The sequence below is a fragment of the Anomaloglossus baeobatrachus genome, chromosome 2 (genome assembly GCF_048569485.1).
Source record: "Anomaloglossus baeobatrachus isolate aAnoBae1 chromosome 2, aAnoBae1.hap1, whole genome shotgun sequence".
In the NCBI taxonomy this organism is placed as follows: domain Eukaryota; kingdom Metazoa; phylum Chordata; class Amphibia; order Anura; family Aromobatidae; genus Anomaloglossus; species Anomaloglossus baeobatrachus.
In genome coordinates this window covers 98721451-98741254 of record NC_134354.1, presented here as the reverse complement: position 1 = coordinate 98741254, position 19804 = coordinate 98721451, and the positions used below count along the sequence as shown (strand labels likewise).

At 45.5% G+C, this 19804-nt stretch overlaps 1 protein-coding gene across 3 annotated transcripts in view; it reads left to right on the top strand.

Moving 5' to 3' along the window:
• Window positions 1-5809: 5809 nt before the first annotated feature.
• Window positions 5810-19804, top strand: part of SPECC1 (sperm antigen with calponin homology and coiled-coil domains 1) — a 533597-nt gene continuing 519602 nt past the window's right edge. For all 3 annotated transcript variants that reach the window (XM_075335209.1, XM_075335214.1, XM_075335213.1), the window contains exon 1: window positions 5810-5867. The gene's annotated coding sequence lies outside the window, so the exon portion shown is untranslated. The remainder of the gene's footprint in view (window positions 5868-19804) is intronic.

The following is a 19804-nucleotide window of genomic DNA, read 5'->3' as shown; positions in this document are numbered from 1 at the left end:
AACCCTCATGTGGCTATATGGACGAAAAAATAAAAGAAGTTATGGATCTCAGGACAAACACCAGATCCTTATGGGGTTGATATTAATATTTTTTTTTTGTTTTGTAAAAATGATTAATAATTACATGTATATCCCAATAATACACACCATTATACTGTACAAGGGAGAAATACCGCGACACTATGACCAGATAACATACTGCCAACACATAGTGATCAAATGCAACCACATACCAGAGAGTAAGGCGGGCTTTGCACACTACGACATCGCAGGTGCGATGTCGGTGGGGTCAAATTGAAAATGACGTACTTCCGGCATCGCATGCGACATCGTAGTGTGTAAAGGTTCGATGATACGATTAACGAGCGCAAAAGCGTCGTAATCGTATCATCGGTGCAGCGTCGGCGTAATCCATAATTACGCTGACGCGACGGTCCGATGTTGTTCCTCTCTATGGCGGCAGCACACATCGCTCTGTGTGAAGTCGCAGGAGCGAGGAACATCTCCTACCGGTGTCACCGCGGCTTCCGTAGGATATGCGGAAGGAAGGAGGTGGGCGGGATGTTTACATCCCGCTCATATCCGCCCCTCCGCTCCTATTGGCCGCCTGCCGTGTGACGTCGCAGTGACGCCGCACGACCCGCCCCTTAATAAGGAGGCGGGTCGCCGGCCAGAGCAATGTCCCAGGACAGGCGAGTCCATGTGAAGCTGCCGTAGCGATAATGTTCGCTACGGCAGCTATCACAAGGATATCGCAGCTGCGACGGGGGTGGGGACTATCGCGCTCGGCATCGCAGCATCGGCTTGCGATGTCGCAGCGTGCAAAGTACCCCTAAAGGCCCCGTCACATGGTACGATATATCGGGCGATATGTCGTCGGGGTCACGAATTCCGTGATGCACATCCGGCATCGTTTGACATATATCGTACCGTGTGACAGCTATGAGCGACTGTTAACGAGCAAAAATACTCATCTTATCGTTGCTCACGTCGCTCATTTTCATAAACTCGTTCCTCCTTCTGTGCGCCGGTTGTTCATCGTTCCCGAGGCAGCACACATCGCTCCGTGTGACACCTCAGGAACGACGAACTGCAGCTTACCTGCGGCTGCTGGCAATGCGGAAGAAAGGAGGTGGGCGGGATGTTACTTCCCACGTATCTCAGCCCCTCCGCTTCTATTGGGCGGCCGCTGTGTGACGTCGCTGTGATGCCGAACGTCCCTCCCCCTTCAGGAAGAGGATGTTCGCCGCCCACAGCAAGGTTGTTCGGGAGGTAAGTACGTGTGATGGGGGTTAACGACTTTGTGCGACATGGGCAACAAATTGCCCGTGACGCACAAACGATGGGGGCGGGTGCGATCGCACATGCGATCGCACGACATATCGGCGCGTGTGACGCCGGCTTAATACCACCACACCATAATTAGACCACATAGTAACAGAATATTAACACATACAAGGGTGAAATACCACAACACTTCTGACCACACCACATAATGACCACATAATACTACATACAAGAGAGTAATACCGCCACACCATAATCAGACCCCATAGTGATCGAATACAACCACATATAAGGGAGAAATACCGTGACACTATAACCACACCACATAATGACCAAATAACACGAGAGACAAATATCAGCACAACATGACCAGACGACATATTACTACCACACAAGGACATATAATACTACAATAATGATCATGAATAAAAACTACAACACTAATATTACCATCAGTGCCATAATATACAGGAGCTCTGTATATAGTGTACATACTACATGATCACCAGTGACATTATACACTGTATACAGAGCTCCTGTGTATAGTATGTGTGTGTACATTGAATACACCGACTTACCAATGACGTCTCTAGTTGAAGTTATTCCTCGCTTTTCTTCTTCATCTGGCGCTGACCACCATCACTTCTTCCTGCCATGACGCAACTCTACAGAAAATAGTCACCTATAGCTGATCACTCCCAGAGCATATTCCTCACTATTTCCCCAGTTTCTACACTATGTCAGACTTTTGTTCCCCCATTGGAGACAATATCCTCAAAATTAACTTACGGTATATTTTATCAGTAATAATGTCCCCTAATTTGCCCCTACAGTAATTATGCCCCACGTGCCACCATAAAATAATAATCCATGTCCCTCATCCTGGCCCCTTTTATTTAATAATATCTGGGGAAACAAGTGGAATGAGAAGGGGTTGTTAATTGCTTCCTGCACAAAATATCCCCCCACACACTGCTCCTCTCCAAAATAGCCCCACAAAGTGCCCCTTTCCATAATGTCACCCAAAATTTGCCCTTTCTATAATATCTCCCCCATACTAAATCCCTGTATAAATTCCCCCCCACTCCTCATTATACTATGCTGCCTTCCACAATCCTTGATGCCTTATAATGTTCCCCACTGGCCTATAATGTCCCCCACTGCCTTATAATGTCCTTCACTGCCTTATAATGTCCCCCTGTGCCCTATAATGCCCCCCCGCCATATAATGTCCCCCACTGCCCTAAAATGTCCCCTACTGCTCTAACATGTCCCCCACTGCCCTATAATGTCCCCCACTGCCCTTTAATGTCCCCCACTGCCCTAAAATGTCCCCCACTGCCCTATAATGTCCCCCACTGCCCTATAATGGCCCCACTGCCCTATAATGTCTCCCACTGCCCTATAATGTCTCCCACTACCCTATAATGTCCCCCACTGCACTATAGTGTCCCCCACTGCCCTATAGTGTCCCCCACTGCCCTATAGTGTCCCCCACTGCCTTATAATGTCCCCCACTGCCCCATAATGTCCCCCACTGCCCTATAATGTCCTCCACTGCCCTATAATGTCCCCCCAATTACCCATCATATGCTCCATAAAGTCCCCCACCACTTCTTAATGCCCCTTGTAAAATATCACCGCTCCTCCCCCACCGCAGCCCCTCATGTAAAATTACTGTACATCTTCGGCTCCTCTGGAGCACTTACCTGTGCCTGCACGTCCTCCTCTACATCTCTGCAGCTGCGGCCCCGGTGATGATGGATGTCAGCGCAGGACTGAGGCGCGCTCCTCTGCCTCAGTCCTGTCGTGTCCTCTTCCTCTGCAGCCCGGTGATGACGTCCGTTGCGGTGCTGAGCAGCACTGCTCTGCCTTCTGTCGCCGGCCGCACTGTACAAATGTATGCACGCCTGAATGATGCGCATATATTTGAATAGCGGCGCGGTCTCCAGATCCTGCACACCTCGTCGGTGCAGGCCTGGGGACTCCCGCAGTGCACCGCTAGGACCTTTGGTGAGTCACATGACACACGTGATGTCACTAAAGGTCCTGCAACTGCGGAAACTTCAGTGATCGTACAGAACTTGTACGATCACTGAAGTTTATGATTGAAAGGCAGGGGGCCCCTCAGAGCGTGGGGGCCCTAGATGAGCTGCTCAGTCTGCCCACCAGTAATCGGCGGCCCTGAGACACAGGCGGCCCCTCGGCCCTGTACAGCCTCCCACACTATATAACGCACGTGGGGGGAGAGGGGGGGGGGCACTGAGGACCCGGGGCCTACCGGGGGATTCCCCGCTACCCCGGTGGGCCAGACCGACCCTGACGACGACTAGTCCCTGTGTTCTCCCTCCCTTACTCTAGACACCAGTGCTCCTAATTACAACAGTGGAAAATAGTGCTTCACCAAAGGAGCCCAAAATAGTAAGTGCACAGTCTAGAGAGGGTATGTTGTTGTTTTAAACTGTCTCAAATACTTGTTCTAGGGATAGGGGCATACTGATTCTGTCAGAAATGTGTCAGTCCATATGTCTGTGTGAAATAGATAATTAAAAATTGTTAGAGATTGATCCAAAAAATTCTTCAAGAATCGCCCACTTTTATCACTTTTTTTTATCAAAATCACTTTTTAGAAGGTGCAATTTTAGTCTTGCAAAAATGAAAAAGAAATGGAAGAGACATGTCAGAAGAGCAAAAGTGACACAAGATAAGGGGCTGATTGTATCCTTGGAAATCTTGTCTTTAGTAAACTATTACAATTATAGCAAACTAGAAACCAGAGCAAATCTACAATCTAATAAATGCTTCATCCGATCTGAATATTCTCTACTTCACTATAGATGCCGTCTTTAGCATTCCGACACCCTACAGTGCGTGCTGGGTCATATCTGTAGGAGAGGTTTATTCTTATATTATTACTGGATTCTTATTATATTATTATTTTCAGCATTTGTATTGTATTATTCTTCTTGTATTATTGTTATATGTATTTCCATCATTTTATTGCATAATTATTGTTATATTTATTATTTTCAGCATTTTATTGTATTATTATTATATTCTGATTATATTTATTATTTCCATTATTTTATTGTATTATTATCATTATTATTGTTATATTTATTATTTCCATTATTTTATTGTATTATTGAATTATTATTTTCAGCATTTTATTGTATTATTATTGAATAAATTATTTTCAGCATTTTATTGCATTATTATTATTGAATTATTATTTGCAGCATTTTATTGTATTATTATTGCATTCATTATTTTCAGCAATATTATTATTATTATCATTATTATTATTATTATTATTATCATCAGCATTTTTATTGTATTATCATTATTATATTATGGTTATATTTATTATTTCCATTATTTTATTTTATTATTATCATTATTATTGTTATATTTATTATTTCCATTATTTTATTGTATTATTTTTATTATTGAATTATTATTTTCAGCATTTTATTGTATTATTATTGAATACATTATTTTCAGCATTTATTGCATTATTATTATTGAATTATTATTTTCAGCATTTTTATTGTATTATCATTATTATATTATGGTTATATTTATTATTTCCATTATTTTATTTTATTATTATCATTATTATTGTTATATTTATTATTTCCATTATTTTATTGTATTATTTTTATTATTGAGTTATTATTTTCAGCATTTTATTGTATTATTATTGAACAAATTATTTTCAGCATTTATTGCATTATTATTATTGAATTATTATTTTCAGCATTTTTATTGTATTATCATCATTATTATATTATGGCTATTTTTATTATTTCCATTATTTTATTGTATTATTATCATTATTAATGTTGTTATATGTATTATTTTCAGCATTTTATTGTATTATTATTTTTAGCATTTTTATTGTATTATCATTATTATATTATTGTTTTATTGTAGTATTATTATTATTATTATGTGTTTATTATTGTATTTTCATCACTATTATTGTTGGATTACTATGATATTAGTGTTGTAGATCTATTATTTCTGTGTTATTATAGTATAATGGCCAGATAAACATACACAGATACGTGTGATCCACTGTGATCCACCAGATCCAGCCCCAGGGTCAGTCCTCCATAGACCTCCCATACATTACACCGCAATCTGTCCCCAGTATCCATGTCCCTCCATACTGTCACATCCTGATGCCACTCACATCATTATTTATGCGTCTACACAGAGCTCTCCTCAGCTGCTGCACATCACAGACAAGAAGGAGGCAACATGAACGAGTTAAACCTGCATTGTAGCTCTGCAAGGACATGTGGGGGCGCAGGTCGTCGTCATAGCAAAGACAACAGTCCCCAAAAATAAGCTTATTTTCTGCCACATTGGGAAATGTAGTTCTGGAAAGACCTATAGTTTATTTTATTTGTGTAAATAAAACTACATTTCCCAGGATGCTACGGGGTTCAGTGTGCGGAGGCGATGGAGGGGGAGGAGGCTACAGATGTGGATCGGGTGCCCTCTAGTGGTGGTATGGGAATATTACAACTGGTACCTGTGTCAACTGCAGAGATCGGGGCTGAGAGAGCGAGGTAAGAGCGAGCAATTAGTGGGCGCAGGAGTTGGAGGAGATCAGCCCGTAATAAATAGGGATTATTGTGGGGGGCATTAATGGAGTGGGGGGAAGCTTTCCTACACATATTCCTGACTGCTGTGATAATCACCTGTTTCGTGACCATAGCATGTGTCCTGGTGCATACGTCCAGCACTGTATGTATGACTGCATCTATATAGCAAATGATCCACAGGCTGAAAAGCCCAGTCATATAGTGATGTGTACCAGACTATTGATCTGTCCTCATCTGCATGGACTTGTTCTGTTCTCTTCTGCTGCAGTGCAATGCTGTAAGTATAGAGGATACCTAACAGTGTGCTATATGGTGCCCCAGTATACCGCTATATGTGTATAGATAACAGTGTGCTATATAGTTCCCCAGTATACCGCTATATGTGTATTATGAACAGTGTGCTATATAGTGCCCTAGCATACCGCGCTACGTGTATAACTAATAGTGTGTTATATAGTGCCTCAGTATACCACTATATGTGTATTACGAACAGTGTGCTATATAGTGCCCTAGCATACCGCTATATGTGTATAACTAATAGTGTGCTATATAGTGCCTTAGTATACCGCTATATGTGTATTACGAACAGTGTGCTATATAGTGCCCCAGCATACCGCTATATGTGTATAACTAATAGTGTGCTATATAGTGCCTTAGTATACCGCTATATGTGTATTACGAACAGTGTGCTATATAGTGCCCCAGCATACCGCTATATGTGTATAGATAACAATGTGCTATATAGTGCTACAGTATACCGCTCTACGTGTGTAACTAATAGTGTGCTATATAGTGCCTCAGTATACCACTACATGTGTATAACTAACAGTGTGCTATATAGTGCCCCAGTATACCGCTCTACGTGTGTAACTAATAGTGTGCTATATAGTGCCTCAGTATACCGCTATATGTGTACAGATAATGTGCTATATAGTGCGCCAATATACCGCTATATGTATATAACTAACAGTGTGCTATATAGTGCCCCAGTATACCGCTATACAAGTTTAGCTAACAATGTGCTATATAGTGCCTCAGTATACCGCTATACAGTGCCTACAAGTAGTCTTCAACCCCCTGCAGATTTAGCAGGTTTGATAAGATGCAAATAAGTTAGAGCCTGCAAACTTCAAACAAGAGCAGGATTTATTAACAGATGCATAAATCTTACAAACCAACAAGTTATGTTGCTCAGTTAAATTTTAATGAATTTTCAACATAAAAGCGTGGGTCAATTATTATTCAACCCCTAGGTTTAATATTTTGTGGAATAACCCTTGTTTGCAATTACAGCTAATAATCGTCTTTTATAAGACCTGATCAGGCCGGCACAGGTCTCTGGAGTTATCTTGGCCCACTCCTCCATGCAGATCTTCTCCAAGTTATCTAGGTTCTTTGGGTGTCTCATGTGGACTTTAATCTTGAGCTCCTTCCACAAGTTTTCAATTGGGTTAAGGTCAGGAGACTGACTAGGCCACTGCAACACCTTGATTTTTTCCCTCTTGAACCAGGCCTTGGTTTTCTTGGCTGTGTGCTTTGGGTCGTTGTCTTGTTGGAAGATGAAATGACGACCCATCTTAAGATCCTTGATGGAGGAGCGGAGGTTCTTGGCCAAAATCTCCAGGTAGGCCGTGCTATCCATCTTCCCATGGATGCGGACCAGATGGCCAGGCCCCTTGGCTGAGAAACAGCCCCACAGCATGATGCTGCCACCACCATGCTTGACTGTAGGGATGGTATTCTTGGGGTCGTATGCAGTGCCATCCAGTCTCCAAACGTCATGTGTGTGGTTGGCACCAAAGATCTCGATCTTGGTCTCATCAGACCAGAGAACCTTGAACCAGTCTGTCTCAGAGTCCTCCAAGTGATCATGAGAAAACTGTAGACGAGCCTTGACATGACGCTTTGAAAGTAAAGGTACCTTACGGGCTCGTCTGGAACGGAGACCATTGCGGTGGAGTACGTTACTTATGGTATTGACTGAAACCAATGTCCCCACTGCCATGAGATCTTCCCGGAGCTCCTTCCTTGTTGTCCTTGGGTTAGCCTTTACTCTTCGGACAAGCCTGGCCTCGGCACAGGTGGAAACTTTCAAAGGCTATCCAGGCCGTGGAAGGCTAACAGTAGTTCCATAAGCCTTCCACTTCCGGATGATGCTCCCAACAGTGGAGACAAGTAGGCCCAACTCCTTGGAAAGGGTTTTGTACCCCTTGCCAGCCTTGTGACCCTCCACGATCTTGTCTCTGATGGCCTTGGAATGCTCCTTTGTCTTTCCCATGTTGACCAAGTATGAGTGCTGTTCACAAGTTTGGGGAGGGTCTTAATTAGTCAGAAAAGGCTGGAAAAAGATATATTTAATCCAAACATGTGAAGCTCATTGTTCTTTGTGCCTGAAATACTTCTTAATACTTTAGGGGAACCAAACAGAATTCTTGTGGTTTGAGGGGTTGAATAATAAATGACCCTCTGAATAAACTTTTCACAATTTAAAAAAATAAATAAAAAAAGAAATAACATTCTTTTTTGCTGCAGTGCATTTCACACCTCCAGGCTGATCTACAGTCCAAATGTCACAATGCCAAGTTAATTCCGAATGTGTAAACCTGATAAATCTGCAGGGGGTTGAATACTACTTGTAGGCACTGTATGTGTATAACTAACAGTGTGCTATATAATGCCCCAGTATACCGCTATATGTGTATAGATAACAGTGTGCTATATAGTGCCCCAGTATATCGCTATATGTGTAGAACTAACAGTGTGCTATATAGTGCCCCAGTATACCGCTATATGTGTATAGATAACAGTGTGCTATATAGTGCCCCAGTATATCGCTATATGTGTAGAACTAACAGTGTGCTATATAGTGCCCCAGTATACCGCTATATGTGTATAACTAACAGTGTGCTATGTAGTGCCCCAGTATACCGCTCTACGTGTATTACTAACAGTGTGTTATATAGTGCCCCAGTATACCGCTATATGTGTAGAACTAACAGTGTGCTATATAGTGCCCCAGTATACCGCTATATGTGTAAATATATATGGTGTCTTCTCTGGTAGTAACTGACATACATGTGCTCTTTGTGCTGTGTGTATACAGCATGTAACTAGTCATAGTGTTACACAGATGCAACTATACACTCTGTACCTACAATGCAAAAGGAAGGTAAATTACTGCAAAAAATGCTCCAATGGATGTTACATCATGTTAAAAAAAGTCAGGAAAGTCCCCCTGAATGCAATGCATGTTACATTCATTGTGATTAAATTGTAGCAATTTTAGGTCCAATTTTGGGCTCTGTGCAGACGTCCGTTTGGATATTCCACTTGTCAGTTCTATTTTAGCAACAAATGGATAAAGTGATCCGTTGTTTCAGTTATGTAAATGGAGCTGAGGAGCCCATTGGTTATTATGTGCGGTGTTTTTTAGAATGGAGGACATTTTTCTTCCATTCTAAAAAATAAAAAAGCAGAAACATGCCGTATAATGACTGGCCGCGCTGCCTCTGTTTGCATTAGTGATGCAATGGATCATGTATTCTGTTAGTCCTTGGAATGTCAGGACCTGTACACGGACACTAAGCCAAGCATACACCGGGCAATAGGCATGGGTTGTGTTATCAAAGATAAAGGCAGCACTGCAGCTGTTCTGGGGTCCATAAAGGTTCCAATATTCTATGGCTCAATAGGTCTGCATCAAAACATATGCTTGGGTAAGAAAACTGTGCCGCCCCCGCGCCAGCAGCCGGGCTGCTCGGATCCGGATCCACGGTGGCTCGAGGGATCTCCGGACCCAGGGGTCGGGGTCGCACGGCCACTCGGATAAAAAGGGGGAGTATTTACAGGGGATGATGTGCAAAGTTCGTGACGCCACCCGTGGTGTGTGGTAAGGTGGAGTACCACCGCTGCAGTTGAGAGTACCCAGTGGCGATGGTGTGAGCAGCCAGGTGTTTAACCCCTCCAGGGGTAGGGGTGATGCCCCGGGACTCGATGAGGGCGACGGGGAGGTGCCGTTGGTACGGTAAGGGTCACCTGTGTACTCACTCAGTCCAATAAATCTGACACCGACAACTGTGGTAAACCAAAGTTATTGACACCACTGCCACTGGGAGGGAGCACGCCTAGATCCCGTGCCCGTTAGTGTTGCCTGTTAGGCTATGTGCGCACGTTGCATATTTGCATGCAGTTACGCTGCGATCTGCACCGCAGCGTAACTGCATGCGTCCTGCGTCCCCAGCATAATCTATGGCGAATATGCAGGAGCCGTGCGCACGTGGCGTCTTAGAGCGCAGCGCTTCGGCTGCTGCCAGAAGCACGCGTTCTAAGAAGTGACATGTCACTTCTTTTGTGCATATTGGTTGTAATGTCGGTCTCTCTCTCTGTCTGTCTGTCTGTTGGTCTCTGTGTCTCCCTGTCGGTCGGTCTCTCTCTATGTCGGTCTATCCCTCTGCCCCCTCTCTCATACTCACCGATCAGCTGCACGGCTGTCACACTGCTCCGGCGGCTTCTCCTGCTTTTGAAAATGCCGGCCGACCATTATTCAATCTCGTATTCCCTGCTTCCCCCGCCGCCTATGATTGGTTGCAGTCAGACACGCCCCCATGCTGAGTGACAGCTGTCTCACTGCAACCAATCACAGCCGCCGGTGGGCAGGTCTATGTAGTGCAGTAAAATAAATAAATAAATAATTAAAAAAAACGGCGTGCGGTCCCCCCCAATTTTCATACCAGCCAGGGTAAAGCCACACGGCTGAAGGCTGGTATTCTCAGGATGGGGAGCCCCACGTTATGGGGAGCCCCCCAGCCTAAAAATATCAGCCAGCAGCCGCCCAGAATTGCCGCATGGATTAGATGCGACAGTCCCGGGACTGTACCCGACTCATCCAGAACTGCCCTGGTGCGGTGGCAATCTGGGTAATAAGGAGTTAATGGCAGCAGCCCATAACTACCACTAAGTCCTAGTTAATCGTTGCGGGCGTCTATGAGACACACCCAATGATTAACCTGGTGAAAGTAAATAAACACAAACACCTGAAAAATCCTTTATTTGAAATAAAAGACAAAAACCACCCTCTTTCACCACTTTATTAATCCCCAAAAACCCCTCCAGTTCCGGCGTAATCCACGAGGTCCCGCGACGCATCCAGCTCTGCTACATGAAGCTGACCGGAGCGGCAGTACAACACCGCCGCTCCTGTCCGCTCCATGCAGAAACTGAAGTGAATCGCGCTGTCAGCGGGGATGTCACTGAGGTAATGCCGGTGTGTGTGCGGGGATGATGAGGGCTGTAGTGTCGGAATGTGTGCGGGAATGTCGGAGGTAATATCGGGGTGTGTGCGGGGATGTCGGCGGTAATGTCAGGATGTGTGCGGGGATGTAGGCGGTAATGTCGGGATGTGTGCGGGGATGTAGGCGGTAATGTCAGGATGTGTGCGGGGATGTAGGCGGTAATGTCGGGATCTGTGCGGGGATGTCGGGATGTGTGCGGGGATGTAGGTGGTAATGTCAGGATGTGTGCGGGGATGTAGGTGGTAATGTCGGGATGTGTGCGGGGATGTCGGGATGTGTGCGGGGATGTCGAGGTGTGTGCGGGGATGTAGGCGGTAATGTCGGGATGTGTGCGGGGATGTCGGCGGTAATGTCAGGATGTGTGCGGGGATGTCGGGTTGTGTGCGGGGACGTCGGCGGTAATGTCGGGATGTGTGCGGGGATGTCGGGATGTGTGCGGGGACGTCAGCGGTAATGTCGGGATGTGTGCGGGAACGTCTCTCAGGTTACCCGCGGCCACAGATCTCGGGTGGAGGACTCGAACTGGCTGCGGGTAACCTGAGTGACGGCACCGGTGATCGCGTGGCTCACTGCAGTCACTCAGATTTGCGGTCACAGGCGAGTCCTTCACCTGTGACCGCAAATCAAGCCGCGGCACATGGACAGCCGCGCGATCACAATGAAGTCGGGTGAAGTTCACCCGAGTTCATTCTGATCGCGCGGCTGTCTCCCGCAGCCAGCCATGTGCTCTTTTTGACATTCCGGTCCCAGTCGGCTCTGCTGCAAGTCTATGGGGATGCAGCAGAGCCAAGTGGGACCGCACTGTCAAAAATGTGCGCTCTGGATGCTTTTCCCATGGCAGAGAAAGCTTCCAGAACGCATGAATTCTGCAGGAATGTGCGCACGTTGCGTTCTGCCGAATGCATCTCAGAATGCAGCTTTTCGGCTGCGTTCTGAGACGCACATGCAGTGACTATTTACGCTGCGTAATAGAACGCAACATGCGCACATAGCCTCAATCTGTGACCTTGGCACCTTGTCTTCTAGTTGGTCCCTTTAGTGTGAAACTAATCGGGTCCCGCTCACCAGTATGGCTAACTGGGTGAGCTTGCTCTCAGGGTTCACGCCTTGGGATTTTCTGGACCGTATGTGTGTAAAGTCCTATCCCCTTCGTTGTGCTAGTACCCCGATTTTGGAGCGGGTGGAGAATGGATCTTGAAGGCTCCGTCCTCGTCGAGTAAATTGCCAGGACGCCTGAAGCTACTTCCTGACCTAGGGTCCACGTACCCCATCGTGCCCTCGCCCCTGCCCGGTAATGGGATAAGGCCACCGGCTGTCCTCCTTGACAGTCCGTGCCCCTTGTCACGGTCCCCTGCGACCAGGGTCCAGCTCCTACCAGGCCCAGACCAACGTCTGCCACCTAGTAGCTTTAAGGAGCCCAGATCCTGATCTCCTCTCACTTTCACCTCCAACACTACACTGCCTGCTCCTGACACTCCTGACCTCCCCTTAACCAACCCACCCAAGTGGGCGACCCTATTCCACTCAGGCCGTCCACTGGTGTGTCTGGTGGGTGTGGTGCAGAGTGTTCCTAGGATTTTGATTAGCTTGTTCTTGGCAACACCAAAGGTCAGGGACCCGTAACCAAGGAAAAGATGGATATTGCCCAGAAGGGCAGATTTCACAATACCCTGTGACGACCTGATAGGCCAGGGCGTCCCAGAACTGAGAAGCAGCAGATTGATCTACAATGGCATGGTGAATTGGATAGGCACCCAACGTCATAAAAGGCGGAGTGTATGTGCTCCACTTTGCTCTTGCTAAGCTCCTCTATGCCAACCAGTCCTATATGTCTCCAATTCCTGTAATTAAAGGAAACCAATCAAGTCCCCAATACGTATACATTGCCCCATGAGTTTTTAGATCTTTATTCTGTTGTTACAGTAATTAGTGTGATGACAATTATACTTGTAGAAAACAAACTGAGAGGCTGCGCTCGCTGCTCGCAAATGAACGCGGACTAGACGGACGTGGTGTCTACTCACCAGTAGAGATAAGTGGACCCGTGGAAGTTCAGGTTGGCCGGTGCAGCCGGACTTTAGATAAAGTTTGGTTGGGACCTGAACTTGACCTGAACCCCAATGGAAGTCACTGATTCGGCAGTTCTGGTCTCCGCCAACATTCAGCCAGCCATGAACAGTACACTTCTGTCGGCAAGGCACTACAAGCGGCTTGCACCGGGCTGAGCACCGAGCGTACCCGAGCACAGTGATGCTCACATGAATGGTGTTCATATGTAAAGCACCCGATCTCTGAACCCAAACTCTGTTTTTTGGTAAAGTCTGTGTTTTTGGTTCGAACACTGAACACTGAATCTTGGGTTCATTCATCACTACTCACCAGGACTAGGATGAGTGAATCTGAGGTTCGGTGTTCATACCAAACACAGACTTTATAAGAAAAACAGTGTTCCGGTCCGGAGTCCGGGTGCTTGCATCACTGTGCTCGGGTACGCTTGGAGCTCAGCCCAGTGCGAGCTGCTTGTAGTGTTTGATCTGCTCATACTGGGGATAACAACAGCATGATAGGATGTAATGTGCACAAAAATAATGGAAAAACCCCACCCGCCCTGGAAGTGATCTGTTTATGGCTGGCTGCATGTTGGCGGAGACTCGAACTGCCCAATCAGTGACTTCCTTTGGGGTTAAGTCTGAGTCCCAAACCAAACTTTATCTAAAGTCCAGATGAACCTGCCAAACCGAACTTTCACAGGTCGGCTCATCTCTAACTAGGGTTAGTCCAAGTTCAGCAGCCGCAGTCATGTTCCCTTGGCATGATTGATTTTTATTATTTTTCTCAGATTTTTTTTGGCTCATATTTCCATGTCTTACAATTTGGTTTCCGTTTTTGTAGTATGTAAGAAAAAAAGTACCCATTAGACAGTAAAAATGGACGGCATGGATGGCATCTATGATTCCTCTTATTTTTTTTCACTCATTGACTTGAATGTGCGTTTTTGATCTGCAAAATGGATTAAACGTGTGCATGAAATACGGACGTGTGGATCGGGCCTGAGGTGCTTTATGTCATCCATGTGTGATTGTTGGGGTTTAGGCCTCAAGAACGTTCAATGATCATGAACACATAAAGGCAAATCAGTACCAGAAGCAACAGTATACGAAGAGAAAAGTGTGTCGCGGTGGTCTATAATTTTGGAAAATCTGTTTTAGTTAGTATGTTTAGCTTTATGTGTGATATTAGGCCTTCTCTTTGCATCGGTTGCTTTGTACAGAAGCGATAACTGTTTAATAGAACTAAATGCGTGGAACACAATCGAGGTTTATATGTCAAAACCCAGCAAGCCGTGACAACAACATGTTGCCGTTCCAGATTTACCTAAATCTATTCCTGAAGCTTTGTTGGAGGTATTTTATCTGTATGATCCCAAGCAGAGCTGAGAATGGAGCAATTTATGCCAGTGAATAATCCTCCCACTCCTTCACCATAATCAGATTGCTTTCCAAGCTGAAAACACTAAAAACACATTTGTTCCAGCAGAAGTGAATGTTACTTTATCAACTATGGACCTTTAAAAAATATGTTGTAGCTGTTTTGAGATGTTCTTATATCTTATACCATGCCAGAATGTATTGTTATTCCCTTAAAGCACAAATCCTCATATATTTCCAGGAATCTTTCAGATCAAACAATTGCAATTGGAAGCAGTGGTGTAACTTAAAGTTTATGGGCCCTAACGTGAAATCTGCAATATGACCCCCAACTGTATTGGTCTTTAGCAGTATTGGTTTTCTCATGTGTATACACATGGTGTACGGATCCAGAGCAAACCTGCATGAAAATCTGTGATAGAATTGTACCGCCCCAGCAGCGGTCAAACCGCTCGGATCCGGGTGTCGCTACTCGTGGATCGAGGGTCTCCGGACCCGGGGGCTCAGGGGTTCTCTAAAACGTGATGGGGGGTTATTTACAGGGGAATTAGATAGTTTGTGACGCCACCCGTGGTGTGCGGTAATAGGGAGTTGCCCCGATGCCGTTGGGAGTACCCGGGGTGATGGAGTGGGGCAGCTGGATGACGTTACCCTTCACGGGTAGGGGAAGGCCCCGGGACTCTGGATGGTGGGATGGATTGCAGGGGGAGTGCAGGGGAGCCGATAGCAAGGGCTGATCAGGTACTCACTGAGAAGGAAAGCAGACGCTGACAACGTGGTAAACCAAGTCTCTGGGTGCCGCTGCCCTCCTGGGGGAACTTGTCCGGGTTCCGTCCCCTGCAGTACTGCCTGATGGTCCGGAGCCTGCCTCCGTGCACAGAATTGTAGAAGTGTCCAAGTGACCCGGAAGCTTAAAGCCGTCCGGACCCCACTCCCTACTATGGGTAGTAAAGGAGCTTGCTCTCAGGAGCTCACGCTTGGGATTTCAGTGGGCTGCTTTGTTTGGAAAGCCTTATCCCCCTCGTTGCGCTAGTGCCCCCGATCTCTGAGCTTCATGGGGACAGTCCATAAAGGCCCTATCCTCTGCAGGTTAATTGCCAGGTTGCTTGAAGCCTCTTCCCGACCTAGAGTGCAGTACCCCGACGTGCTTTCGGCCCCAGACCGGCTATTGGACTGCAGATGCCGACTGTCCTCCTAGACTAAGCCCGCCGCCCAGTCCCAATATCTCACGAACGGGTCTCCGACTCCTCCAGGTCCAGACCACCATCTGCAACCCAATCTATTCTCCTCTGGGAGCGCCAACTCCCAGCTTCCTCCAAGCTCCTCACAGCTAGAGGGCTACCACTCAACTAACTTGTCACCTCCCACCTCCCTGCCTGACCCCTAGGTGGGCGGCCCTATTCCAGTTTAGCAGCCCACTGGTGTGCCTGACAGGGTGTGGTGCGAGGTGTGATTGGGATTTTGGATGCTGATGGAGGCAGTGCTGCAAGTTGGGAACCCAGAACCAAGAGGGGTCGAGTCCTGCACTAGGGAGAGCGTGCAGTAAGTACCCTGTGACGACCTGACTAGTCCAGGGGCGTCACAGAATGATGCACATTACAAAAAGTGAAATTGGCAGTGATAATCCTCAGCCTAAAAGATCATACTACAAATTTAAAATCTGGTAATATCAATTTCAATATTTGGTGTGACCGCCCTTTGACTTCACAACAGTATCGTTGTGCTAGGTATGCATACAAACAGTTTTTAAACTCGGCATAGAGGGGTCTGCACACATCAGTGGATTTCTCACGGATCGTGTTCCGCGCAGAGACAAATCCGTGTTTTCTCCGGCAGCACTGATGTCACAGGGACCACACACTGATGTGATCAGTGTGACATGTATCCGAGAAAACACGTGTCTGTCAAATAAAATGATTTTCTATGCTCACCTGTCTCCAGCGCTGCTGTCTTTAGTGCTACTGTCACTTGCTTCAGGGCCTGCTCATTATGCTCATGAATATTCACTGCACCGCGACTCGGAAGCAAGTGTGACCGCAGCGCCGGAGACATCACCACCACTGACAGCAGCGCAGGCATCAGGTGACTATAAAATTCCTGCTCTCCGTGTGCTATCTGTGAACACACATGTGCCAAAATCACGGCACACAGAGGGCCATACGCACCTTCAACACGGTCCGTGAAAACGTGTTTTTCACTGACATGTGACAAAGGCCTAACAGTGTAAATTTGGTGGCCTGTAAATAACAACACACAGCCATTAATATTTGAAATGCTGGCAACAAAAGTGAGTACACCCATAAGTAAAATTGGCCAAATTGTGCTCTAAGTGTCAATATTTTGTGTGGCCACCATTATTTTCAAGCACTGCCTTAATTTTTTAAACATTTTTGGTACCAATAAATGGGAGTAAAAAGTGATCCTGCAAGAAAATAAAGTCTCATACAGCTATTCTGTTCTAAGTATAACAATTTTATTAATAGAGAATATTTTTGCCTTATATTTTTTTTACCCCTCCCCCCCCAATAAACAAAAATAGGAAATGTGTATATAAATATTCTCCAGAGCTTTAGGAGTTAAGGCCGCTTTACACGCTACGACATCGCTAAAGCGATGTCGTTGGGGTCACGGAATTTGTGACGCACATCCGACTGCATTAGCGATGTCGTTGCGTGTGACACCTATGAGCGATTTTGAATCGTCGCAAAAACTTTCAAGATCGCTAATCGGTGACATGCCCCCCTATTCCCAATTATGGTTGCTGCTGCAGGTACGATGTAGTTTGTCATTCCTGCGGCAGCACACATTGCTACGTGTGACACCGCAGGAACGAGGAACCTCACATTACCTGCGGCTGCCCGCAATGAGGAAGGAAGGAGGTGGGCGGGATGTTACGTCCCGCTCATCTCTGCCCCTCCTCTTCTATTGGGTGGCCGTTTAGTGACGTCGCTGTGACGCCAAACAAACCGCCTCCTTAAAAAGGAGGCAGTTCACCGGTTACAGCGACGTCGCTAGGCAGGTAAGTATGTGTGATGGATCCGAGCAATTTTGTGCGTCACGGGCAGCGATTTACCCGTGACGCACAAACGATGGGGGCAGGTACGCACGCTAGCGATCTCGCTAGCGAGATCGCAGCGTGTAAAGCGGCCTTTACTGTGTAAATCTCAAGGGAATAGATACAGTCATATGAAAAAGTTTGGGCACCCCTATTAATGTTAACCTTTTTTCTTTATAACAATTTGGGTTTTCGCAACAGCTATTTCAGTTTCATATATCTAATAACTGATGGACTGAGTAATATTTCTGGATTGAAATGAGGTTTATTGTACTAACAGAAAATGTGCAATCCGCATTTAAACAAAATTTGACAGGTGCAAAAGTATGGGCACCTCAACATAAAAGTGACATTAATATTTTGTTGATCCTCCTTTTGCAAAAATCACAGCCTCTAGTCGCTTTCTGTAGCTTTTAATAAGTTCCTGGATCCTGGATGAAGGTATATTTGACCATTCCTGTTTACAAAACAATTCCAGTTCAGTTAAGTTTGATGGTCGCCGAGCATGGACAGCCGCTTCAAATCATCCCACAGATGTTCAATGATATTCAGGTCTGGGGACTGGGATGGCCATTCCAGAACATTGTAATTGTTCCTCTGCATGAATGCCTGAGTAGATTTGGAGCGGTGTTTTGGATCATTGTCTTGCTGAAATATCCATCCCCTGCGTAACTTCAACTTCGTCACTGATTCTTGCACATTATTGTCAAGAATCTGCTGATCCTGAGTTGAATCCATGCGACCCTCAACTTTAACAAGATTCCCGGTGCCAGCATAGCCACACAGCCCCAAAGCATGATGGAACCTCCACCAAATTTTACTGTGGGTAGCAAGTGATTTTCTTGGAATGCCGTGTTTTTGCCTCCATGCATAACACCTTTTTGTATGACCAAACAACTCAATCTTTGTTTCATCAGTCCACAGGATCCTCTTCCAAAATGTAACTGGCTTGTCCAAATGTGCTTTTGCATACCTCAGGCGACTCTGTTTGTGGTGTGCTTGCAGAAACGGCTTCTTTCGCATCACTCTCCCATACAGCTTCTCCTTGTGCAACGTGCGCTGTATTGTTGACCGATGCACAGTGACACCATCTGCAGCAAGATCATGCTGCAGGTCTTTGGAGGTGGTCTGTGGATTGTTCTTGACTGTTCTTACCATTCTTCTTCTCTGCCTTTCTGATATTTTTCTTGGCCTGCCACTTCTGGGCTTAACAGGAACTGTACCTCTGTTCTTCCATTTCCTTACTATGTTCCTCACAGTGGAAACTGACAGTTTAAATCTCTGAGACAACTTTTTGTATCCTTCCCCTGAACAACTATATTGAATAATCTTTGTTTTCAGATCATTTGAGAGTTGTTTTGAGGAGCCCATGATGCCACTCTTCATAGGAGATTCAAATAGGAGAACAACGTGCAAGTGGCCACCTTAAATACCTTTTCTCATGATTGGATACACCTGCCTATGCAGTTCAAAGCCCAATAAGGTTACAAAACCAATTTAGTGCTTTAGTAAGTCAGTAAAAAGTAGTTAGGAGTGTTCAAATCAAGAAATTGATAAGGGTGCCCATACTTATGCACCTGTCAAATTTAGTTTAAATGCAGATTGCACATTTTCTGTTAGTACAATAAACCTCATTTCAATCCAGAAATATTACTCAGTCCATCAGTTATTAGATATATGGAACTGAAATAAAAACCCGAATTATTATGAAGAAAAAAGGTTAACATTAATAGGGTGCCCAAACTTTTTCATATGACTGTACATTGGTGTTGTCGTTTAAGGGGCTTGTCTGACATCCTAACATATTTTAAATGGCGGGGGCGATTATAAAGTAATAAAATGACGGATACTCACTAACTCTAACCCCTGTGGCTCCAGCGTTAGCAGCATCGATGGCCTTTACTAATTTAAAGGGAATCTGTGACCAGGTTTTTGCTCGCCCATCTGAGAGCAGCATAATGTAGAGACAGAGACCCTGATTCCAGCGATGTGTCACTTATTGAGCTGTTTGCTGTCATTTTGATAAAATCAATGTTTTCTTTGCTGCAGAACTAGCAATTATACAGAGCTCATGAATATGCTGGACTACCTGGCAGCACGCCAAGTAGTCCTGTAATGATAATCTAC